Source organism: Erpetoichthys calabaricus (genome assembly GCF_900747795.2).
Source record: "Erpetoichthys calabaricus chromosome 1 unlocalized genomic scaffold, fErpCal1.3 SUPER_1_unloc_6, whole genome shotgun sequence".
In the NCBI taxonomy this organism is placed as follows: domain Eukaryota; kingdom Metazoa; phylum Chordata; class Cladistia; order Polypteriformes; family Polypteridae; genus Erpetoichthys; species Erpetoichthys calabaricus.
In genome coordinates, this window is record NW_026261597.1 from 310,429 (window position 1) to 336,652 (window position 26,224).

The window sequence follows — 26,224 nt, forward strand, 5'->3', positions numbered from 1 at the left end:
ACAGCAGACCTCCACCTACAACACTGAAGAGGGGCTTCTGAAACTAAACGACCTGAAAGCTCTGCACACTCAGGAATGTCAACTGCATAGTCCAGATTGTTCAGTCATCCATTTTTCATCAAACAGCTTTTCATGAAACTGAGATCAAGTGATGTTCACCTTTACACGCACACAGCCTGTCTATACTGTACATTGGCCACAGTCGTGTCTCCTCAGATTAATCATTCAGGTGTGACTGGAGGAGTGGGATTGGGGTGTTTTTGGTATCAAACATAAGGTTGTACACGGTGGTTTAACAATGGTGCAGTTGTCCTCAACAACACAGAGGCATTCATGAAAAGGAATAAAATCAAAAAAAAAAAATAACAATAATAATTAATCACAAGTTTGAACACTTCAAGCAGGATAATTATTAATGGTAAAATGATAACTGTATTGAACCGTGAACACAGCAAACTCAAACCTGTACTGACAGAGTTCTAAATAATTCTTGACAATTTATGACTCACTGAAAAATAATAAATTTCAATAAGAAATAAGCTACTTACTGTAGTTTGAACAAAGCATGTCGCTCATCCCTGCTTTTTAATGTGTGTGCTCAGAAGCAATGAATGGCAGAAAATGGACCAGTGAGGGTAAAGAGGCAGATGCTGAGCCACTGTGGCCACCACTCTGTGTGTGTCTGTAATCTGAAGAAAGGCCCACACGTCAGTATTGTAATTGTGTCTGTTAATATCTGTTACTAAGGAGCACTGGGTGGTAAAGTGGCCCCCTTGACTGATGAAGACTCACTAGACTGCATTCCTGTTTGTTACTTCATTCACAAACCTACACTTCCTGGTTACAGTGTGTTTGTAATGTAGAAGAGCAGCCAGAGAGCTGAGAGACAAGTCGAGTCCTGCTGCAGTCTCAGGTTTGGCCTCACAACTGACAATGCCTGCCGAAGTCGAGGGGCCGCAGCGGCATATTGAATAAAGTCACATTGTCAGTTCATGGGACATCAGGGACATAAACAGGTAGGAGAACAGAACTAATAAACTACTCAGAGTAACTTGTGATATTAGATAGATAGATAGATAGATAGATAGATAGATAGATAGATAGATAGATAGATAGATAGATAGATAGATAGATAGATAGATAGATAGATAGATAGATAGATAGATAGATCTTTATTGTCATTGTCACTTTTACAAAGGAACAACGAAATTGAAGGTGCAATCGACTCAGTGTGAGGAATAAGAGTTAAAAAGACAAAAAGAGAGAAAATAATAACAAACCGAATAGTAATAAATATACAAATTGCACTGGTTGACTTAATGTCTATATTGCACATTGGTAGAATAATATAGAGCAGTTTTATTCTGAGTTCAGGGCCATGATTGCTTTGGATAAAAGCTGTTTTTAAGGCGGCTTGTCCTAGTTTTCATAGCTCTGTATCTCTTGCCCGATGGCAAAAGCTGGAAGAGGCAATGACCGGGATGTGATGAGTCTTGTGAAATCTCTATTGCTTTTTTGTGGCATCAGGACGTGTAGATTTGTTCCAGAGTGGGGAGAGTACAACCAATTGTTCTCTCCGCTGTCCTGACGACCCTGTGTAGCACTTTCTTTTCTGAGGAAGTGCAGCTGCCGTACCACACACATAGTCCGTACGTGAGCACACTCTCGATGGAACAATGATAAAAAGCAAGGAGCAGATTTTTTGGGAGATGGTTCTTTCTGAGAATTCTCAGAAAATACAGTCTCTGCTGTGCCTTCTTCAGCAGCTCATCTTGGTGTCGGCGCTCCAGGTCAGGTCATCCTCCAGCTCCATACCCAGAAACCTGAACACCGGAACCCTCTCCACACAGGCCCCACCAGTGATGAGTGGCTGGATGTCAGTTTTGTTTTTCCTAGAATCAATAACAAGCTCCTTTGTTTTTTTGGTGTTGAGGAGCAGGTTATTGACTGTGCACCACTCTGACAGTCGCTCCACCTCGTCCCTGTATGCCAGCTCACCCTCGTTGCCCGAGATGAGTCCGACCACCGTCGTGTCATCCGCGAACTTTATAATCTTGTTGCTATGGTGAGTGGGGACACAGTCATATGTGTAGAGGGTGTAGAGGAGCGGGCTGAGCACACAACCCTGCGGCGTCCCGGTGTTGAGGCTGAGAGCAGTGGATGTGTGGAGACCCAGGCTGACCCTCTGGGAGCGACCCGACAGGAAGTCCAGTATCCAACTGCAGGTGAGTGGTGGAAGTCCCAGATCTGCCAGTTTGGACACCAGTCATTGTGGGAGGATGGTGTTAAACGCCGAGCTGAAGTCTACAAAGAGCAGTCTGGCGTAACTCCCCTCCTGCTCCAGGTGGGTCAGGGCAGCATGAAGGGCTTTGTAAGCAAACTGAAATGGGTCCAGGTCTGCTGGCAGGCAGGCAATGATATGACTCTGCACCAGTTTCTCAAAGCACTTCATGATGACAGATGTGAGTGCCACTGGGCGGAAATCATTCAGACTGTTCGTGTTGGATTTTTTCGGCAGCGGTACAATGATTGAGGACTTGAGGCATGATGGGACAGTGGCATGGGACAGGGACTGGTTGAAAATCCTAGTGAAATTTCCGGCCAGTTGATCTGCACAGTCTTTCAGCACCCATCCAGCCACACCGTCGGGTCCTGCAGCCTTCCTCGGGTTCACCTTCCTCATCACCCGCCTCACCTCACACTCTTCCACTGTGAGTATATTGCTGTTGTGAACCGCCTGTTGTGATGGTGTCGCCTCAAAGCAGGCAAAGAAGATGTTTAGCTCCTCTGCCAGAGAAGCGTCTCCCTCAGCGGCCAAGGAGTTGCTGGATTTGTAGCCGGTTATGTGCTGGACACCCTGCCACACCTGCCTGGTGTTGTTACTCCTCAGATGGTCTTCTACCCTCCTTCTGTATGCTGCCTTGGCCTCTCGGATGCCTCTCTTCAGGTTCGCTCTGGCTACACTGTAAAGAGCCCCATCCCCAGACCTGAAAGCAGTATTCCCAGCTATCAGCAGACTCTGGACATCCCTCGTCATCCAGGGCTTCCTGTTAGGATAAATCATTATGTGTCTGTCCCTGGTGACGTTGTCCGTGCAGAACCTGATGTAATCCAGGACTGCCGTAGTGTGGTTTTCCAAGTCTTGGTGATAGAAAACCTCACAATCGGTTCTCTGGAAGCAGTCCTGCAACTGTTGGGCCATATGGTAACAGTCCTGGTCATAGTGGGAGCTTGTTTCCTGAGGGGAATATATGCCGGGATTAGAAGCAGGGACGTATGATCAGACTGGCCAAGGTGTGCTAGGGGTTTAGCCCTATAGGCCTGTCTGATGTTTGTGTACAACTTGTCCAGTGTTTATACTCCCCTGGGGCCTCATGTATAAACGGTGCGTACGCACAGAAATGTTGCGTACTCCCGTTTCCACGTTCAAATCGCGATGTATAAAACCTAAACTTGGCGTAAAGCCACGCACATTTCCACGGTAACTCATACCTTGGCGTACGCAATTTCTCCGTTCGGTTTTGCAGACTGGCGGCACCCAGCGTTAAAGCAGTGCTACTGTTCCTGTGTGGTTACTCTTTCTTAGATCCACATTCACGGCGGCGGCTTTGTCAAATACACTGAAAGTAACCGCATATCGTTCATAAATTTAATGCATCTGATTGTAATTAACCTGTAACAATATATTGGTCCACAGAATGGTCAAACTACTGTTCCTGTGTGCTCATCCTTTCTTTCTTAGCTCCACATTCCTGACGCGGCTTTATAAATACACTGAAATTAACTGCATATTGTTTATTAGTGTAATGCATCTGATTGTAATTAACCTGCTGCAATATAATGGGCCAGGGAATAGCCATAGTATTCCAAATACCAGAACTGCTTTAGCGTTGTTACGCTCACTGCATCTTGTTCTTCTTTTTGCTGTTCCCATTAAGGGTTGCCACTGCGGATCATCTTTTTCCATATTACTCTCACTGCACCACTTGGAGTATTTATATCACTGTATCTGAGTGTGAATCACAGCAGCAGCTAATCGGAAAGAGAATTATCGGTATACAGTTTCAAGTACACACTACCTCAACCACGGCAAAAAGCGTCAAAGCCTTTCCTGTACGGACCTCGCGTTTCAGAAACAGTTTCATCCCAAGAACTATAAACGCACTCAATCACCTCACTGTAAACTTGCACTACAGTTATAATATTGCACAACCTGCGCTACTTTATAAAGCGCGTATGATGACAATATCATTTTTAAGATGAAATGCAGCAAAATATGTTGCTTATAGTATACAGATAAAACTTTAACTTCATTTAAATAATCTGTATTGTTATTAATTAAACATGTGAGGACACGGTGCCGCAGCGTATAGCTGGTTCAAGGATAGCTCCTGCCTTGCGCTGTATTCTTGCTGGTGCTGACGCGACACTGGAAGGATAGACGAATAGAATAATTAAACATATACTACGAAGATATTTCAATGTTCCTTAAAAGTTTTGAAGAATCAGCGTTTTAAGCTTACAAATGGCTTAACGTCTATTACAGAGCTGATTGTGTGGCGATTGGAGAAAGAAAAGTATGGACAGGAATTGGAGGTTAGTACGTTTGAAAGAGACAGTACTTCTGTAATACATTATTTCATCGAAGGTCACACATGGTGCAACAAGCCTCTTGCGTGAGATATGAACAATCACTGCGCCACCGTGTTCCCATGTTTAATAACATGCTTTCATTCCTATCATCATGAAAATGATATCACGTATACATCTCAGTATTTTAATTATTCAGAGAGCTGTAATATCTCGAATGTAATGCATTCTGTGTCCTGTCGGAGAAAGAGAAAGAACGGAAGCACGTAGTGATTCACACTCATAGAGCACATAGAAGATCAAACACAGAAAAAAGCATTTAACGTGCTACTTGAGAAACTAGTAAAATAAACGATTTTAAGATGAAGTTTATGATGTTCTACTTTAATGGCAAAATAAACTACGTGATTAAAGTGGAAATTTCGAGATTAAAGTTGACATTTCGTGCTTTTTTCCCACTGTGTGCCTATGTTTTTGTCTGTGCCCTAATAAGCTTTCATATGACACTCAGACGGTGGGCTACAACTCGCCTTTTCACGGCGACCTTGATATGTGATTTCTTTTTTATTTCGGGCACTGTGCGACTTTGTGAATTTAATCTTTCGAGTTTTTCCGACACTCTGTCACTCGATCATCTTTCTTTTGTTTATTATACCACTGTTTAAACCAACAAATAGTACGTTTTTCCTTTGCCTCCACTTGGTATTCGCTGTAATTCTTATATTTTCCCCTGTGCTTTTCCCATTGTCTTTTCACAGAAGGCTATTTATATTGATTTGCATATTCAAAGAGGCGTAATTCTGGGAGGAGTTGGGGCGGGACAGAAGGCGCGTGCACGTGCGTTACTTTTCACGCAAATCGGGATTTATGTAGCGGAAGAATGTGAAAGTATGCGTGCGCACAGATTCGTGCATCTGGATTTTTCTGTGCGTACGCACAATCCCGCTTTTGTGCTTACGCCATGTTATAGTGTGAGTTCTACGCACGGCGTTATACATGAGGCCCCTGGTTGCACACTTTATGTGTTGATGGAATTGGGGGAGAACTGCTTTCAGATCTGCATTATTAAAGTCCCCAGAAATGATGTGAACAGCCTCAGGATACTTGCTCTATTTACTGCTGATGGTGTCACACCAAAGCCCCAGAGCCGAGTTAGCATTAGCATCTGGTGCTATGTACACAGCAGTTAGCAGTATAGCATTGAATTCAGGGGAGGTATATGGGTCTGCATTTAATTGTCATAAACTCCACGTCTGGAGAGAAGTGTCTGGTGACTATGGTGGAATTTGTGCACCAGCTATTGTTCACATAAATGCACAGCCCCCCTCCTCTCTTCTTACCGGAGTGCTCTGTCCTGTCTTGCCTGTGTGGCCTGCTATCTCGAACGCCGTGTCCGGTATGAGTGGATTAAGCCACGTCTCCGTGATCAGCAATATGCAGCAGTCCCTGATGATCTTTTCCGTTGCAATCCGCAGCTGCCACTCGTCCAGTTTGTTTGCCAGCGACCTCACATTTGACGAGAAAATGCTTGGAAGCGGTGGTTTGTGTGGCTGCTTCTTTAACCTCACTAGCACGCCGCCTCGGCACCCCCTCTTTTGTTTACGTTCTTTGTGTCACCGGCGGCTCCTCGAAGCTGGGATTGTAATCCACGGAGAGCCCGGTGTTCGTGTGATGTCATCTGGAATGTTGTGGACGTGGAGAAACTTGGAGGTCGAGCAACTCTCGCTCCGTAAGCCGATAGATAAAATATCCTGCCGGCTATACGTGTATTTATCCAGGCAGGGTGGAAAAAACACAATCTGAGTCGAAGAGCACACAGCCGCAGTGTCTAAGCGCGCCACCATATTAGCCAAAACTGCTAATATGCTATATTTTAGTAACTCAGTCACTGGAGGGGCAGCAGGTGACTTTCAGAATCTCATACTTGACTATTGGCAACAAAGACGTTAAATTATACTGAGCTGGCAGAGCAGGACGGAGTTACCCTACCTGAAGATGTTAAACAACATTGACATTCATTTCTTTGTGTAACGCAGTATCACACCTTCAGTATGTGTGTGCTTTACAAAAAGAAAAAGATAAATGAAAGTTATTATAAAGGTAAAATGTTTAAAATCCTTGCTTTGTTTGTTTAGTTGTGTTTAGCGTAAGTGTATGTCGCACGTACACAGCAGAGTGAAATTCTCATTTTCATGTTTTGTCCCTGCTCTCGGCTGCCATGCTCGCTGTTTCTTTATTTTACTGTTTCTTATCAGTCCTGATAGCAGTGCATTAAGTCTGAGGACTAATGTGTGATATAAAATTAAATTCTAAATCTCTGACGACTTCAACATGCTATTGACATCTCCATCAAGTCAGATTGAGTTTTATCTCAGGATTTTCACTTTATTTACTGCTGCCATACTAGGGTGTTGTACTGTGTTAGCCATTATGAATGTAGAGAAAAGCCAAGCAAAATGACACCTTTTATTGGCTAACTAGAAAGATTACAATATGCAAGCTTTCGAGGCAACTCAGGCCCCTTCTTCAGGCAAGATGTAATACAGAAACTGAAGTTTCCTATGTTTATATACACACTCTAGGACAAGAAACAACATTGGTAAAAATTTAAATGAGAGATTTTGAATGTAAAAAATTAATAGATTCATTCAGGCTAGGGTTAATTTAGCAAGAGAGAAAAGAACAATGTATTGTCAAGATCTCTGGATAAGATAACTGTCCAACAAAGTCTTTTGAAGTTTGTAATGAGTTTTTTCAAAACAATGTGGGTCTGTAGTCAGGTTGTCTGTTATTCTGAGAGATGTAAACAATCCTCATATCTGGCCATAAAACTCTTGTCTTTATTCAATCCATGTAGAGAAAAGCCAAGCAAAATGACACCTTTTATTGGCTAACTAGAAAGATTACAATATGCAAGCTTTCGAGGCAACTCAGGCCCCTTCTTCAGGCAAGATGTAATCCATGTTGTAAAGTATTAAATTTTAGCATAAGTTTAACTTCCCATTCTTTTCTCTCTTACTGTGTTCTGAAGTTGCCCATAAGCACTGTGACTTTAAAGTCCTTCTCACAGTGTCCATGGCTGTTGAAGTGGGCCGCCACAGGAACATCTGTGTTGCCATGTTTAATGTGGAACCTGTGTAAGTTCATTCTCTGGCGGAGTGTTTGTCCAGTTTCTCCCACATAGAGTGCAGTGTCAGGACATTTCATGCAGAAAATTAGGTAGACTACATTAGATGATCTGCAGGAAATTGATCCCTTTATGTGATGTTCAAGTCGGCAGTGTGGTATAACTATACGGTCTGTATCATAGATGTGGGCACATGTTTTGCATCTTTTCTGTAGGCATGGAGATGTGCCATTTTCTGTTGGTTCACTTAGGGAGCCTCGGACAATTAATTGTTGAAGGTTTGGTGGTTGTCTGTACAATCGTATTTGCTCAGACCCAACAGACCGTGATCAACAACTGCAGGAGCTCAGACAAGATTTCATCAAACAAGGTTACACCCCGAAAACAACAGACACTCAAATAAGAAGAGCTACTGCCATACCCAGAGACAACCTTCTGGAATATAAAAACAAAGACAACAAGGATCGCATCCCCCTTGTTGTCACCTACAACCCACATCTTGAAACACTTCGAAAAATTATAAAAGAACTTCAGCCAATACTAAACAATGACCAAACACTGAAAAATGTATTTCCTGAACCTCCCCTCCTGGCATACAGACAACCACCAAACCTTCAACAATTAATTGTCCGAGGCTCCCTAAGTGAACCAACAGAAAATGGCACATCTCCATGCCTACAGAAAAGATGCAAAACATGTGCCCACATCTATGATACAGACCGTATAGTTATACCACACTGCCGACTTGAACATCACATCAAGGCATCATTTTCCTGCAGATCATCTAATGTAGTCTACCTAATTTTCTGCATGAAATGTCCTGACACTGCACTCTATGTGGGAGAAACTGGACAAACACTCCGCCAGAGAATGAATTTCCACAGGTTCCACATTAAACATGGCAACACCGATGTTCCTGTAGCGGCCCACTTCAACAGCCATGGACACTGTGAGAAGGACTTTAAAGTCACAGTGCTTATGGGCAACTTCAGAACACAGCAAGAGAGAAAAGAATGGGAAGTTAAACTCATGCTAAAATGTAATACTTTACAACATGGATTGAATAAAGACAAGAGTTTTATGGCCAGATATGAGGATTGTTTACATCGCTCAGAATAACAGACAACCGGACTACAGACCAATATTGTTTTGAAAAACTCATTACAAACTTCAAAAGACTTTGTTGGACAGTTATCTTACCCAGAGATCTTGACAATACATTGTTCTTCTCTCTTGTTAAATTAACCCTAGCCTGAATGAATCTATTAATTTTTTACATTCAAAATCTCTCATTTAAATTTTTACCAATGTTGTTTCTTGTCCTAGAGTGTGTATATAAACATAGGAAACTTCAGTTTCTGTATTACATCTTGCCTGAAGAAGGGGCCTGAGTTGCATCGAAAGCTTGCATATTGTAATCTTTCTAGTTAGCCAATAAAAGGTGTCATTTTGCTTGGCTTTTCTTTACTGCTGCCATAAATTTAGGTTTTATTTTTTCTTGTTTCATTTAAGGCAATTTCTGCTCTTATATTCTATGCTGGTGGTTGTTAGGATTTGATTTTATTTTGATTTTCTTTGACCCATTTATGTCTTTTTCAGGCCTTTTTACTTGTTTTTTGGTGTGTTGGTCTGTGTATCGCTGAATACACGTCTGCCCTTTTCACTTTTTATTTTAAACATATTTAAAGATGTGCCTTTGAAAAGTGTTCACCTCTTGGCAGGTTTCACATTTTCTTGTTATACAACATTGGATCATAGAGGATTTAATTTGGCTTTTTTGGCAAACACTACCATTTTGTGTGATTTTCATAATTGTGACAGCCATATTGGTTATGGTTATGATATTATTTCTGTCATGTGTCATCATTTAATGGCCTTCTTTAAGATGGCGGCCCAGTGTGCCCTCTGTCCTAGGTTAGGGATACATTGCTAGGTGCTTCTTGTTTGATTTGACAAAGATTTTGTGATGGAAACAAACTTCTCTTTTATTAGGGCTTGTTTGATCAGCTGCATTTTGACACGTGTTTCAGATTTTTAACTGAGAATCTTGGATTTTGTTTTGATCTCTGAAAGCAGATCATTGGCCTTCCAGGGGATTGGTGCAGAGGTCACTAGTAGTTTGTTCTCTTGTTGCCTGTTCATGTTGGTGATTCACTGGACAGATTGGCCTTTATTGAGTGAAGATCAGCAGAGAATCATCAGATTGTAACAAATCTACATTAGTAAAAGTGTGGTATTTTATTTTTATTTCTCTGCACCACTTGCTGAATAACTCGTACCCTGATAGTTTCTATTGCCTACATGGCATGTCAGGGCCACCAGAGAACATCCTGTGATTGAGTGGCATGTTTTAAAAAGGGATATTGTTTCATAATCAAAAAAGGGAAAATGAGAGGCGGAAGGCTTACAACTCAACCAGCATCTTGAATTAATCCTGAGGGCAGATTGTCAGATAGCATACGCTGTGGGCTAACTGGAGCAGTTATACTGGTGGGCCTTGAGGGACTGTGTATCTGTGGGAAAGATCTAACTTAGCTGCATTAACATTGTGTATTTAATTCATTTGGGTTCAGTTTGTTTTGCATATTTTTGTTTGTTTTGCATATTTTGATCTTTTGTATTTTCAGGGACTGGATTTCTGATGCAATAAAGAGGAGGGTTGAGGTTCTTGGTATGTGTGACATGTTCCTGTGGCTTTATGTATTATGATTCGTGTGTGGGGGGCTTTCTAAAGTATGTGCTGTGTATTGTGATATGTGATTTTTAAAACTCCTCTATGGTATTCCATGATTTAGCTGAGAAATCTCTGCTTGATTTAAAGTGTTTTCCAATTAATTGTGAGTCAGCTACACGAACACCACGTGTTTGACGTTAACTCAAGGTGGGCCTCGGCAATCCACGATTATGTGAGCACCGTAACTGATAACATCAATCAGAGATCAGAGGAGGGAGCAACATCAGCTTTAAGCTGACTTTAAGTGTGATGTAGTGTATGTATGGTGTATTAGGGGACAGCTCTGAAAAGATGAAGAGTTTATTTAATTGTCATAAAACAGAAGAATAGGTAACAGAGACAATGGCAGTCTTTCCAGCAGTTGATTAGGAAATAATTTTTGATAAATAGTAACACAAATTGGAAACACGAAAGAGGACACAAGGCCATCCAGCTCAATAGCTGAGAACATTACAGTTCTGAATTTGTGCACTGCATAATTAAATATTAATGGCATTATTCACATCAAAATATTTAAACCTATTATTTTATGACCATCTTACTTGAAAGATTTAAAACATGTAAGTATTCAATAGCAACATGAAAATCTTTTGACAGCAATTATAAATTATATACAAGAATATAGAGCAGAATTCCTAGAATATGTACTTATACTGTATGCAGACATATTTTGTGCATTTAGCAATCTAAGAAAGCTGCAGCTTCGTGTGAGCGGTGCGATGTCTCAGTGCCACTCCTGTGGAGGAGTTTACTGTCATCAGAAGGTCAGACTGGACGATACAACTGGCCATTCATGTCAGTGTCATTTTCAAGGACAGACCTGTGCACTGATGCTATGAATGATTTGTATTTTACATCATCGGCCTCTAGCTCAGCGGTGCTGTTATTCACACACAAGTGCAGACCATTGTCATGGGTACAACTTTGGAAGAATGCACTGTATAGAGATTCACTTACCAAAAAGTCAACAAAAAAAGTTAAATTGATGGTAAGGTTTAGCACAGCGGTCAATGCATTGGCTCAAGTGAGTTGTCTTTGCAATGTCTGCCTTCATCTAATCGCATAGAAAGTTGTTTTTTTTTTTAATTCCAAGAGGTCTGTGTTGTCCTTTTTCTCTTTGCTGCAGACAGTCTGAGCTCCTCACTCAATGGACTTTTAAGGAATAAACACACCTTGGATGATCCCACAAGGGTTTTGGAAGCAGCACACCATTTTAGGCCTTTAATGTAATCACAGACATCTTTGTGAAAATCAGCACCATGCGTGCCAGCCCAGACTTGACGATTGTTATAACGAGTGTTTCTGTTTACTGGCGTATCCTCAATTGAAGAACATTTTGGATTTTTAATATTTTACTACTGGACTATTATAAAAATAATAAAGAGTTCAAATGTATTTAAATATCGAAGTACATGCAATTGTATCTATGTTACGTTTTATTATTTTACAAATACTATCATGACAAGGGGCTTTCTTTCTAACCCTCTTTTGTGCTGAAGGTTTAAAATACAACAGCAGGAGCCCACCAGGGTTGGTCCTAGAAGGTCTTTAGGTGTGACTTTCTTTTCTTGGACATTACACGTCTCTGAACTACTCTGACTTAGAATTGGTACTCTTTTTTATATATCTACAGTATATAATGATGTTAATATGGAATACACACCTTTTTTTTTACTTTTTAAAAATTTTCTTTTGTCTTTCACTAGCAAAATTGTCAATGGGAACAAAAGATGTAATAATTTAAATGTGATATATAATGTCATTTTTCAATAAATGGTATAGTTTTTAATATAGACTTACCACTTGGTAACGAATGGCAGATTAATAATTTAATCAAAAGTGAGAATGCAGAAGCATTACATATGTTAAAAAAATCCCCATTAACATCAAGAAAAAGGTGGAAATGAATGACAATTTAAATGGTGTTCATTTTTAATCAATGGTTTAGGCTACGATGATTTGTTATTTTGTAGTGAACATGTAAGATTAATTTAAACAAGAATTCCACTAAATTAGACAGTCTACAAAGAACAAAAAAAAAATGGAAACTTTACGTGAAGTTCTCTTCCTCATTGGATGGGACTTTTGTGAACTCAACAACATTATGCTCAACTTCACTTTTACTCTGGCATGTGCCAGGCTAAGGGTTGACACTTTGTTTTCTTGCATTAATTCTCTTTGGTAGAACCAATACCAGCTCAGCTTAGCGTCTTGATGTAAATGTGGCTTATGTGCTAAATGTTCTTCATGGAATAATAATAATAATAAGTTACATTTATAGAGTGCTTTTCACAAACCCAAGGTTGCTTTACATATACAGTAAATTAAAAAAAAAATACACAGAAAGCAAAAGTTTGTAGAAGAGGAAAGTTTTCAGAATACTCTTGTTTGGCATTTTATACAGTATTTCATTAGTGGGTTGTGTGGATTATCATAGAACCGTTGCACAACAATACACCAATTCATTGTGAGAAGGATTTTTGCACATGAAGCTAGTTCTCTGTACTCTGTGCTTGATATTTAGAAAAACAAAATGAAGTCTTTACTGTACAGTAGACTACTTAGCAGGACATTCATAGATCAAGAAATCCTGAACTTGGCCTGTGATATGAAACACAGCAAGAGTCCTTTTAATTGGTGTTTCACAAGGCTGTTACCATCTGTTCATGGGTATTTCCTGTAAGGAGCAGATTATGGATCTAAATAAATAAAAGTTCTTTCTGGAACCTTCATGTGGAAGGGCCTTTTGGGAGCCAAAAATGCTTCCCCTTTGGCATTGCCCTGCAAAACATCTCTGGCCCCTTCATTTTTTAGAGTGTAGAGCGGTGTTTTTGTGTGGTGTGTTGTTGGGGTTTTGTGTAAAAGACAACTGAGTCAAGTGTCATTGTGAATTGTCATTTGTGGTATATGATAAATGGCTTTAGGAATATATGTGCTTAGGCAATAAATAATGGGAGTTGGAAGTTTTCTTTTTCTTTTTTTTTGTGGAATGATTTTTTTTATACCTTTGCCACCATTGTGAAGCACTAGGATGGAAGTAAAGAACATAATCACTGGAATTTCTTCTTTGTGAATAAAGATGAGGCCACATTAGGATGTTAATATTGAAGCCATTCCTAGACCAAGTATCCAAGAATTGATGATTGTAACCTTGATGTCTCTCTGTAATTTAAAGTAAATGCTGGAAATGCAGATGTTATCATGTGTCGTAAAGAAGCAGATGAGAGAATCTGAGCCATAGACAGCCGAAATGTCAAGCTCAAACAAGTCCACCAAGTCACATATCTGGCCTTGGTGTTTGACACAAGAGGTGGTTGTCAAGCGGCCATCATGGAACTGATACAGTGCTGATGTATAGGGATACAATTTGGGCCATCAAAAAGAAATAGGAGCTGCTCATCAGGACAGAAAGAAAAATAAGTAAGGATGTCAGTAAGATGTCAAGGGTATCATGAAAAGTAGGGTGACATGGTGCGGACACCCAAGTTAGAAATGCATGCTGTTGGTGGATGAAAAGACATGTGAAGGATGGCAGATGCTTAAGTAGAGAGATTTGGTAACAAGATATTTTAAAGTGTTGGTCTGAGGGCAGAGGATGCTGTGGTCAGAATCAGTGGAGAGCAGGATCTACATGGCTGACGTTTTACTTGAAACCATTGTTCAGGTGTTAACAAAGAAAATAGCATTGCATACTTCTATTATGTAGCTGTGATAAAATGAGGACAACACAGTTAAAAAGACAACCTGAGTGGAGAGGCTGGGCAATTTTATCTGAAAAGAAATCACTGAAGTCGGGGTCTGCAAAGTAGGATGAAGTTTCATGAATTGTTCATCTTTTATAGGTGTTTGGTTTATCACATCCTCAAATACGGTGCAAGAAGGAAATTCTTACTGTGAATCTGAGGCTCCATCCATGTAACTGTTTCTACTAAAGCACTGATGACTTAGGAATTCTGAAATCCTCCATAAGTGTGGCACAGATAGACAAGATGCCGTGTACTGAAGTTCTGTTCTGAGTCCAAAGTGAGCACCGTGTGGTTGTAGCCCACCTCACTATTTAGTCAAACTGGTGTTCATTGTGCTCATTCCCTGACTACAGCAGTGCTTGAAGGGCCTGACAGTCCATTTTGTTCATTTATTTGTTTTCTTAGACCCACTTAATCTGGACAGAATTCTGATAAGTCAGACCCCATGTGTCTATGATATGTGATAATGAAGCCCTTCCTGAATACATCTACAGTGTGCTTTCTGTGTTAAAGAATTACAAGCTGGTAGCTTTGTCACAGATTCCTGAAGTGGCCCATAATAATCACAGTACCTGAGAAGTCCCTGCTTGTAATTTGAGATCCAGCCGTGTGTTTCCTGTAAATCCTGTTTTTCTGGTCTTATTTGAGTGCAGTTCTGACAGATCACGGCTGTTACAGGCCCTGCACCAATTCATCGCTCATTGTATCTCAAGGCAGGCAGTTTCTAGTTGTTATTGGTCTTGTTTGGTCTTTACACAAATACCCTGAGTCTTCCATCAAACATGCTGTATGGTCTAAAGTCAGTATCGGTTTTGATTCTTTTGTACTTCATGTCACTTGTAAACTTACCATTTTAGTTTAAAGAAATCTCGCCAGTTCATTAGTTTTAAAACCCACTTTAACAGTTCTTTGTGGCTGATGTGTAGGGAGCCCCCATTCTGAGTGCGGACACAGACAGATTTCATTAGCAGACATTAAATAAGATGGCGTTGATGTAAAGGCCACAAGCAGTGCCTGACTCAGGACCAGACAAGCTCTCTGACTGTTCAACGTTCTTTTGTACTAACATTAAAAATGAAGCAGTCTTAGTTAAAAAAAACTTATATAGAACAGGTAATTTTACTTAAAATAAAAGATCATTTAAATAATAAAATGAGGCTGGTAATGAAAACCTTGGTGGCTCAGAGGCTAAGGGTCCGCACTGGCATCTGGAAGGTTGCTGGTTCCAATCCCGCTACTGCCAGAAGGAATCCTACTCTGTTGGGCCCTTGAGCAAGACCCTTAACCTGCAATGGCTGACCCTGCACTCTGACCTCAAAAGGTCATATGAAAAGACAATTTCCCTTTGGGGATAAATACAAGATACCAAATGGGTCAGCACCTGTTTAGATGGAGACTCTGGTGAGGTGCCCTGCTACTTCTCGCCCACTCAGGTCAGTCAGTGAACAGCGTCTGGTGATGCCACCTCATTATGGCATCAAGTCTCAATCCAGACTTCTTTCCTACTTTCTACTGTATGTAGTTCCTAGTTGGTGGAACGAGGTGCAAATCTTCATCCGTCCTGCTGAATCCCTCCATGTATTTAAGAAGCAATTAAAGTCCCATCTGTGCTGCAAATATCAGTTTAATGGATTGGGAAAAAAATAAAAACAACTATGCACTGTCATCTTTTATTTTGATGATTAACTTGTAGTTTAAGTTTAATTACTTTATTGATTATAATCGATGATTGTAAATTATTATGCATTACATCTTTGCACTTGTGGCAATCATCTTTTGTTCCCTGTCCTACTACACTTGCTGAATAAACAGGCCCAAGGCTAATGTTACTTGATTGTGTTTACCTCTGTTGTAAATCACTTTGGATAAAAGTATCTACCAAGCAAATAAATGTTAATGTAAATACCAAAATAAATTAATAATAAATATATAAAGAAATAAATAAGCTGTTGAACTGGCAAAGCTTTCCTGTAGTCCTGGCATTGATGTTATGGGCACCTCTATATTTGAAAACATGCAGCTGCAGATGCCTCTCGTCTGAACTTTAATACAAATAACAGAAAAACAAGAAGGACAAGTGACCCTTTAGTGTTATTACTTCAGCAGTCTCTCATAACATAGCAAGCAAAAGTTTGACATCCACTGCACATAACAGAAAAACTGTCCCAAAGTACGATGTGAAGGAGATCAGCTGAAAGTTTTACTAATTCAGATAACAAGCTAATCATTAAAAATGACAAAAAGGCTGATTGTGAAGGAGATTTACATAAATATATTAGTCAAATACTGCAGTTATGCATAGTGTGCTACACCCAACCATTTCATTCCAAAGTACAAAAAAGAAAATATATTACAAAAGAAAAAAAGAATTACAAAAGAAGCCCTTATAATAACAGACTTGAAATAAAAGATGATAGCTTGGTCAAAGCTAAACTAATTTCCTAAAGAATTGCAGCATCCATGATGTCAACAACAAATAGTTGTAATAATTTGTCAGTTCTTAAATGTGTGTGGAAACGTACCCTTTCAATCTGTAAAATCTCTCAATGTCACTCCATTACAGCCAGTAGAACACTGACAGATGAGCACAATAGGACATCCTCAAACAGCACATACAATTGGTGGTTCAGCTCTCCCAGGAAATGCCATCACCAGTGACATCCCTCATTTTTCTGAAGTGGTTGAGGTCATTTCCACAGTTTACTTCTTGCCCTAAGCTCTCTTAATGGCTCCTAAACTCCACATTATTGGTTTTGTCCACACTTCCATCTCTGCTCCATTGTGCTCCTCTGTCAGCATTCTATGGGCTGTAATGGAGAGTAGGGTTGTTGTTTTCATGTTTGAACTTTAAATACTTTGACATGTTCAGATCATATTTACTTAAGTCCTCCTGTCAGCACTCTGTTACTGTGAACATGAGGTGGTATGCCACGAAGTTCACTCAGTGAGTCAGCCTGGCCCAAATCGACATGCCAGGTTTATTTCAGTCAGTTTCGGTTCCACCAAAGAGGATTGGGGCAAGTTGTGCTTGGTAATTGAGGCAACAAAGCGTCATCTGATAAGCTGTTATCTAATGTTGCTGTATTGTTCCTCACATTTCATTTCATTTTCCATCGCCTATCCAAAGCTGGGACGCTGGGGTAACAGTCTTAGCAGTTACGCCCTAAGTCCCTTTCCCCAGCCACACTTGCCAACTCATACTATGCTACCCCAAGGCCTTCTTAGGCCATCTGGGAGATATAATCCTCCAAGCGAGCCCTGGGTCCTCTCCAGGATCTCCTCCCAGCTGGTCATCCCTGTAAAACCTCCACAGGGAGGCATCCAGGGGGTATTCATATTAGATGCCCAAACCACCTCAATCAGATCCCCTCAATGCGGAGGGTCAGAGGCTCTACTCTGAACCTCTCCCAGATGTCTGCACTTCTCACCCTATCCCAAAGGGAGGGCCCAGTTACCCTGTGGAAAAAGTTCATTTCAGCTGCTTGTAATCTCATTCTTTCGGTTATTATCCAGAGCTCATGACAATAGGTGAGAGTAGGGATGTAGATTGACTGGTAAATCGAGAGCTTTGCCTTGTGACTCAGCTTCTTCTTCTTTTGTCAATTTTTTTCTGAGATCTAAAATTGTTTAACTCTAGAATTCCTGAAGCCTATGAAAAAACTCATAATCCTGGGCCACCTTAAATCCCTTCTCACCTCTCCATCAGCGTCTTTTGATATGTAAATATGTCGATTAGCACAAGCGGCCGGCAGCCTGATGTCCCACACCCCACCTTGACGGAGCTCAGCTCGTGCAAAGAATTCACCCAGCTCAAGCCTTAATAATAATAATAATAATAATACATTTTATTTATATAGCACCTTTCCTATGCTCAAGGCACTTACAGAGTTTAAGATAGAATGGCAGGGTATACAGTATATAGCATTGTACAAACCAGATAAATAAATAAAGAAGATTAAGACAGTGAATTCAGAGAAAAAAGCCTAACAGACAACATAATTGATGGTCTCGCACACACACACAGGTTAGATGAGCATCTTGACAGAGAGGTAAACTGAGAGAAAGGTAATAAAGTCAAGTAGAGCTAAAAGCCTTCCTGAACAGATGAGTTTTGAGATGTTTTTTAAAAGAATTCATGGAGTCAGCTGACCTGATTAATTTCGGTAGGTCATTCCAGAGTCTGGGCGCTATACAGCTGAAGGCCCTGTCACCCATGGAGTGTAGATTAGTGTGGGGCACAACAAGATTGCCAGAATCAGAGGACCTTAGTGGGCGGACAGGCACATAGTGATGGAGAAGGTCACTGATGTAGTTTGGCGTGAGGTTATTTAAGGCTTTGTAGGTTATTAGTAGAATTTTATATTTGATTCTGTAAGACACAGGGAGCCAGTGAAAGTGAAGCAGGATGGGTGTGATGTGCTCACTGCTGCTGGTTCGAGTAAGGACTCTTGTGACCGAGTTTTGAATAAGCTGGAGCTGAGCTATAAGATTAGAAGGGGCACCTGCCAGTAGGGAATTACAATAATCGATGCGGGATGTGATAAAAGCATGGACAAGTTTCTCAGCATTAGAAAAGGAGAGGAAGGAGCGAACACGGGATACGTTACGGATGTGAAAGTAAGAAAGTTTCTTAATGTGGTTTATGTGGGCGGAAAAAGAAAGGGAGGAATCAAAAATGACACCAAGATTCTTTGCAGTAGAGGCAGGTCTGATGAGATCACCGCCAAGATGGACTGGGAAGGAGCTCATTTTATTAAGTTGCATTTTAGTCCCAATTTGCAGGAGTTCAGTTTTGTTGCAATTTAATTTTAAAGAGCTCTGCTCCATCCAGGTATTAATTTCTCTGAGGCAAGTTGTGAGCTGAGAAAGCTCTGATGAAGTTCCATTTTTAACATTGATGTTGAGTATCATCTGCATAAAAATGATAACCCAGTCCATAGCTACGGATAATATGGCCAAGGGGAAGCATATAAATACAGAAGAAAAGAGGGCCGAGGACAGAGCCCTGAGGAGCTCCTTCTGTGAGTAGAACGTCATGTCTGACCTGAGTTTCAAATGTTGCACTGAGGTCTAATAGAATTAATATGCTGGTTTGTCCAGAGTCTGCTGCCATAAGCAACTCATTGGTTACCAGTAGCAGAGCAGTTTCACAGCTGTGCCGCACCCTGAAACCAGACTGAAAGGGTTCCATCAAATTATTAAAAGTTAAGTAATTGGTGAGTTGGGAAGCTACAACACGCTCAAGAACTTTTTGACAGAAAAGGTAAGTGGGAAATAGGCCGGAAATTGTTAAGATTGTGAGCATCAAGGCCAGACTTTTTTAACATTGGGGTTACAGAAGTGATTTTAAAAGTGAGCGGCACAGAGCCAGTGTCAAGGGATGAGTTTATTATTGTTGTAACAGAAAGGATTATGGCATGAAAGCAGGATTTAAGTAGTATAAACAGATGATGTATTTATGTTAGTTGAATTATTTAGATCTTTAATTCTGTTACGGTAAAAGTGGAGGAATTTTTGATAATCTGGGAGTGAGGAACCTGGAGCTGTATAGGGTAAATAATATATTGTTATGGGGAACACATGTATTTCATGTGTGTTCCATGTCTACAAAGACATAGGCTTTCTGTAGGGTTCAGGAATTCTAGTGTTAAATTATACTGCTATGTTCTTTTCAAAAGTTAAACATTTAAAGCTATGCTGTCCATTAAAATATCCAAGAATTAATATTTTTATCATAGTGAAATTATAGCCATTTTTCCCTATTGTTCTTTTTTGTCAACGAAAAGCAAAAGGAAATACATAGTAATAAAAATACATTATAATGGTGTGTTGGTGTGCTAGATATATAATCATCTAATATATAAAGCAGAGTCGATGTATGTATGTGTGCATGTATGTATGTTTGTTTGTCCGCCATACAAATCTGCACCAGGCGTCCAATTGCCACCAAACTGGGGATGGGGCTCCTTTGTTACCAGAAGGAGGTCATGGGGTATGTTTGGTTGGGAAAAATGTTCGTGGTGAAGCGCAGGGCACCTTTTCACCGACACAACGTTCGGCACACATCCCCGTACTTATCATCGACAAGATGGCCACACGTTGCAACAGACGTTAACAGCGGCGCCATCTAGTGGCACGTTGAATCCAGGGTGGAGGAACAAAGGAGTAGAACTGCTATGTAACGAGCCAATGAAACTCCCGAAGAAAGGCAATCCTGTCTGGCGTACCAAAGAATTACAGCTGCTACTTCAAGAGCCTATGAAACATTTCAAGAAAGGGAAACCAAGCTGTATGCCAAAAGAAGAAGGGCTGCTGATGCAAGAGCGGATGAAACATCTGAAGAAAGGGAAGGCAGGCTGTCTGCCAACAGGAGAAGGGCTGCTGATACAAGAGAGGATGAAACATCTGAAGAAAGGGAAGGCAGGCTGTCTGCCAACAGGCGAAGGGCTGCTGATGCAACATATCGACAAATGCAGCAAGATTTAAAAAATATGGCTTTCGCATATAACCGACAGGTTGCATATCATGAACATCCTGTCATTGTTATTGGCAGAATGGATCATATCTGTGTTCATTGTGGAGCTCTAAAATGGAAAGGAGAGTCACCGGGACTGTATTGCTCAAATGGGAAGGTGAAACTGACATCTCTACTTCGTCCACCTGAACCTCTACACTCTTTGATGTCAGGATCAACACCAATTTCAAAGCATTTCTTGAACAACATCAGGAAGCACAATTCCTGTTTTCAAATGACTTCTTTTGGTGCAACTAAACAAATACGAGAGGATGGGTTTATGCCCACATTCAATGTGCAAGGTCAAGTTTACCATACAATAGGATCATTACTTCCATTAACTGATGAGACACTTGAGTTCCTTCAGATCTACTTCATGGGAGATATTTCCACAACAGCACATCATAAACACAGCAGAATACTGAATGTGAGACTGGACATTGTGATGGATTTAGAACAATTCCTTCATGAGAATAACGCATATGTCACCCTTTTCAAGACTGCACTTGAACATATGCCAACAGATGATTATAAAGTTGTTATAAGAGCTGACAAAATGCCACAGGAAGAGCATCACCGACTTTTATTACCTATTACAATAAAATGTGAATCAGAAAACTGTTCTATTTCTATGTTCTGTTTCTTTCATTTGGGAAATTCACCTGTTATAGATTCCCGGGCAACACCGGGTACTCCAGCTAGTTAAGTTATAAAACGTACCACAGCACAAAAGTTGAAAGCACTTTGAAGTATTCCACAATTGAAAAAGAGGACCCTGGATGTAATTGGGCTGTTGAGTAATGGAGGGTTTGCTTGTGGGGTTGAAATTTCCTGTCCACACCAATCATCAGGCTTTGACAACCCTGTTCTCCTCCAAAGTGTCTGAACACACAGGCATATGGATGGCATGCTGGGCCGTGTGACTGTACTGTATTAATAACTCTGCAGCTTATCATCTGGGGTTACAGAATCACATTGCTGACTGCCTCTCTTGCTTCTCCTTCCCTGCTACTGCTGAGACAGTTTCTGACAATAAACTTGAGTCCCGACACTTTTTTGAAAATACAATCGTGAGTCACATCCAGCCATGGCATGCCCAAGAAATTCTTACTGGATGTTTGATCTGTTTGCAGTGATACTGGTACCATAATTACAGATCCTTTTCCCTTCTCAGCCTTTTTTTCTTTATGCTTTAACTAGGGGGCTCTGCCCCCTGCTCGCTTCGCTCGCCAACCCCTGGTGTTGGGAAATTACAAAGAGCGTGATGTATGAATGAGATATAGCATAGTGTGAAGGTATAGATGACGCAGATAGGAAGCAAACAATAAAGTGTTTGGCACAGTGTAAAGGTTTATTGGAAAATTTCTTTGTAAACAACATTAGTAGTAAAGATGGTGTCTTGTACTTGAATGAGTTTTCCTTGGCATGGAGCATTTATGACCTTAACTTTAACGTCAGATGAATGTCGAAGTTGTGAGAAGGCCACATAAAGTTGTCCATGTACAAAAATTGGCTCAGATAGGTAGATGCCAACCTTGTGCATGGTTTGTCCTTGTGATTTGTTGATGGTCATGGCAAAGGCAGGTTTAATGGGGAATTGTTTCCGTTTAAGTGTAAAAGGTAATTCTAGGTCCGAACTTGTAAGGTCAATTCTAGGAATTAGAACAGTATTGTTAGCATGTGATCCTGTAAGAAGTGTTGTTTGAATAACATTGTGTGTTATGGTGTAGACGACTAAACGTGTACCATTGCATAAACCCTGTGTAGTGTTAAGGTTTCTTAATAGCATGATTATTGTTCCGTTTTTAAGGCTAAGATTGTGTTGTGGTAATCCGGCTGGGTTAATAGTGTTCAAATATGCTAAGGGGAAATGAAGATGGTCATTGTCGTCATCAGAGTCAACTTTGTCAGAGCTTAGAAAGAGGTGTGACTCTCCAGGAAGTAATGAAATGACCTGGTTATTAATGTGATCAACAGTAATATTATTTGGACATAATATAGTGCGTTGTGTTAAAAGGGGCATTTGGTCTAATGAGACCGCTGTTCCAAATATCTCTGTAAGTAAGTCGTCGCAGATGAAGGGTTGAGGAATTGTAATAATATCGGGGTGAAGTCCATCTGTATTGGTGAGTGTACAATGTTCTAGTTGTAATAACCAATTGTTATATTCAGGATCTGGAAATCGCATGTTTTGTACCAAGTGTATCTTTAGAAAGCAATGCCAATTGTTCGCGTAACATTTTTTGTTCCGCGGTTTTCAAAGCGCGCCGAGGTGAAGTTTTTTTTTTGATGCGGGTTCGTGTTTGTGGTCCCATTACTCGAGCCGTCTAGTTTTGTATCCGTGATCGTGAATTGATGACTTGTTTGATCTTTATCATTAGGAATATGGATAAGTAATAAGTAGGATCAAAGTCACTGTTAATATGCGGACTGTTCGTTTCTTCGTATTATCACCAATCAGGTCTCGTGCCTGTATATGTATTGTAGTTCGGTCTCTTGTTGTGTATGTATGATGTCGTCGCGTATTTTAAGGTGGACTGAACAATAGCTGAGCGCATGGCATGTGGAGCAATAGGTAAGCACTGTCTAAAATCTCCTCCTAATAAAAGTACCTTTCCCGCAAAGGGTATATTATTATTCATCAACGTTTGTAGAAGTTTATCAATGGTGTTGAGTAAGTGAGTGGATGCCATTGTACATTCATCTATAATTAATAGTGTGGCAAGACGGATGTTACGTGCATTGTTACTGTTCATTTTCATAGTGGATACCGATGTTTCTGTGATTGGGACCGGTATTTGGAATAAGGAGTGACATGTGTTTTTGGAGCCGAGACATTTTTTCTTCCGCGGTTTCAGAAGCGCTTTGTAGGTGCCGACGTGATTTGTGCATATTTGCGTTCTTGATTTGTTTCAGGGTGCACTGTTCCAATGCGATGTAATATTTGTCCACATACGCGAAAGCAGTATGGGCCATTGCCTTTTGGTGACCTGATATTTACTCCGGTAGATGCAAAATCAAATGAACTATTGTAGGATGTAATGCAGTTCATAAAGTTTTTACTTTCAGGTATTTCGTTAGTTAGAAGCTTCTGTAGATATGCAGGATATGAATGTAAAGGAGGCAGTGTAATTTGACTTTTTTGACAACAACGTGTAAAGTCATTATTTGTATTGCCATTTGTTTCTTCAGGGAAGTGAAGTGAATGACAATGATTGCAAATGACATTCATTAATCCCAATGAACTTTCATGAATAGTGGACTTATTATTGAACGCGTTGTCAGCTAACTGGCGCAATCGTTAGTGTGGTCGTGGGTCTGAATCATCCTTTTTGTGTACGTTTCGCGTGCTATGTCCGTAGTCTGTCCCGTTTCGTGTCCAATGGGCTTTGTGTGGCGCTCGCGGCTTGTTTTTTTTTGTGTGCTGGGGGCTTGTTGCCTGAGTTTTTATTTCTGTTAGTGGAAGGGGTGTTTGTGTGTCGTGGGGCTGAATCGTCCTTTTTGTGTGCGAACCGTTTCGTGTGCTATGTGTGCCTGCGTGTGACTCCTTTGTTTTTGGGGTTCTAGGGGCGCGTGGCCTCATTTCTTATTTCAGTTACTGGAGGGGGGCTTTGGGTGTCGTGGGTCTCAATCCTCTTCTTTGTGTGTGTCCCATTTCGTGTGCAATGGCTTCATGCGTTTACGTTGCATTCCATCCGGCCAGTTTCCGTTGCTTGGGGGGGGGATGAGGGGAGGTGGGGTTGAGGGGCGCCTGCGCAGTACGTCTTTTGTGGCCATGGCCCATGGCCGGATGCCCCTGCGTCCATCCGGTTTAGCATTCTCAGTTAGTAATATGGATATGGATATGGATAGCTTTGTATGTGTAAAATTTTTTTTAAAGGAGTCTGTTTAACATCATACCCTTGGTTTATTGTATTAGGGCTTACTATGCTTATCCAGGGCTACTGTTTAACATCATTCCCTGGGTTTACTCTCTCAAGACTGTTTAAGATCATATTTTATGCTTATAATATTTGGACGGTATTGTCAATAGATATCTCTGTTTTAATCCTTATACGCCACTGCTGGGGTCTTGTTTTGTTTTGGACGATTCGCCAAAATCTGTTGAATGTAAACGATACTGTTTTAAACATTATTGTTTTTCATCAGAAAACCCGGTTTCCACATCTACCTCCGTCTCTAGGTATGTCAGAGGACTGGGACTTTGTGAAGTGTAGTTCAGCCTCACGTGGGGAGGCAAAATGGAGGGGGGGGGGTGAGGGGACTGGGGTGGGGAAAGAGAGCAATCTATCGCTAACCTATCCTCTTAATCCTTATAATTATAAGTCCCAACATAATAATAGGCTTCATGGCAATAACTCCTGGGAAAATTGGAAATTAAGGTCAAAGCTCACCAGTGCATCACTGTTACTCAATAATTGATTATTTCTGTGTAGATAACAATTTCTTGACTACGATTAAATCTTGTAAGAACAACGCTATTGTTATCTCCGACCATGCCCCTTTGATCATGGAGCTCAAATCACTATACCCCACATACTCATCTCGCAGATGGTGTCTTAACTCACTTTTATTAGCAAATTAGAACTGTAAAGAATTTATATCCAAACAAATCTATTTATTTAGAGACAAATACATCCTCAGAGATTTCTGCAGGAATACTCTGCAAAACCCTGAAGGCTTTCTTAAGAGGAGATCAAGAACATGCCATCTGTCCAAGTGATGCACTTCATAGGAAAAGACAGGCTCTACACTCAGAACACAGCCTCTTGACAACAAAAGAAACTGAACAACTCATTTTTAAATCAAGACATCACTACTATAAACATGGAGAGAAAGCTAACAAAATCTTAGCTCAACAAATCCACAAGCAGGAAGTTCGCAATGCAATCCAAGCAATCACCAACACAGACAGTGACAAAATCATTGACCATAAAAGTAATGCACAAATTTAGAGACTACTTTAAGTCCTTATATTCTACTGAGTTTAAAGAATACAAGACACAAACTAATACATTTCTGGACGCATTACAGATACCACAAATAGATACTCTCAGTACAGAGGAATTGAATAAACGTCTGGCGCTATCAGAATTACTAGATATAAAGCTAGTAAAGTCACTTCAGAATGGGAAAGCAGCCGGCCCTGATAGCTACCCTGACGAATTTTATAAAAAATTCTTAACTCATCTAGCTCCCCTTTAATTAGCAACATTTACAGAAGCTAGAGACAATAAAATTCTACCTCAAACTTTTTGCCAAGCATTAATTACCATATTTCCTAAACAAAATAAGGACTTATTACAATGTGCATCATACAGACCAATTTCAATTCTGAATAATGATGTTAAGATACTCTCCAAAGTCCTAGCTAGAAGGATCGAGAAGGTGCTTCCTTCAGTAATATCACAAGACCAAACTGGATTTATTAAAGGCAGACACTTAGCTTCCAATCTTCAATGCGTGTTTAATGTAATATATTCACTCACAAAGTCTAACACCCCAGAGATATT

General features: G+C 40.5%; 1 protein-coding gene across 26 annotated transcripts in view; it reads left to right on the plus strand.

The window, feature by feature from the left end:
* Positions 1-507: 507 nt before the first annotated feature.
* Positions 508-26,224, plus strand: part of LOC114669323 (NACHT, LRR and PYD domains-containing protein 12-like) — a 173,373-nt gene continuing 147,656 nt past the window's right edge. For 4 of the 26 annotated variants that reach the window (XM_051921904.1, XM_051921915.1, XM_051921908.1 and 1 more), the window contains exon 1: positions 523-1,016. The gene's annotated coding sequence lies outside the window, so the exon portion shown is untranslated. Of the gene's footprint in view, positions 1,017-26,224 lie in introns of all 26 variants that reach the window. The other 22 variants (XM_051921911.1, XM_051921921.1, XM_051921920.1 and 19 more) reach the window with 13 other exon arrangements.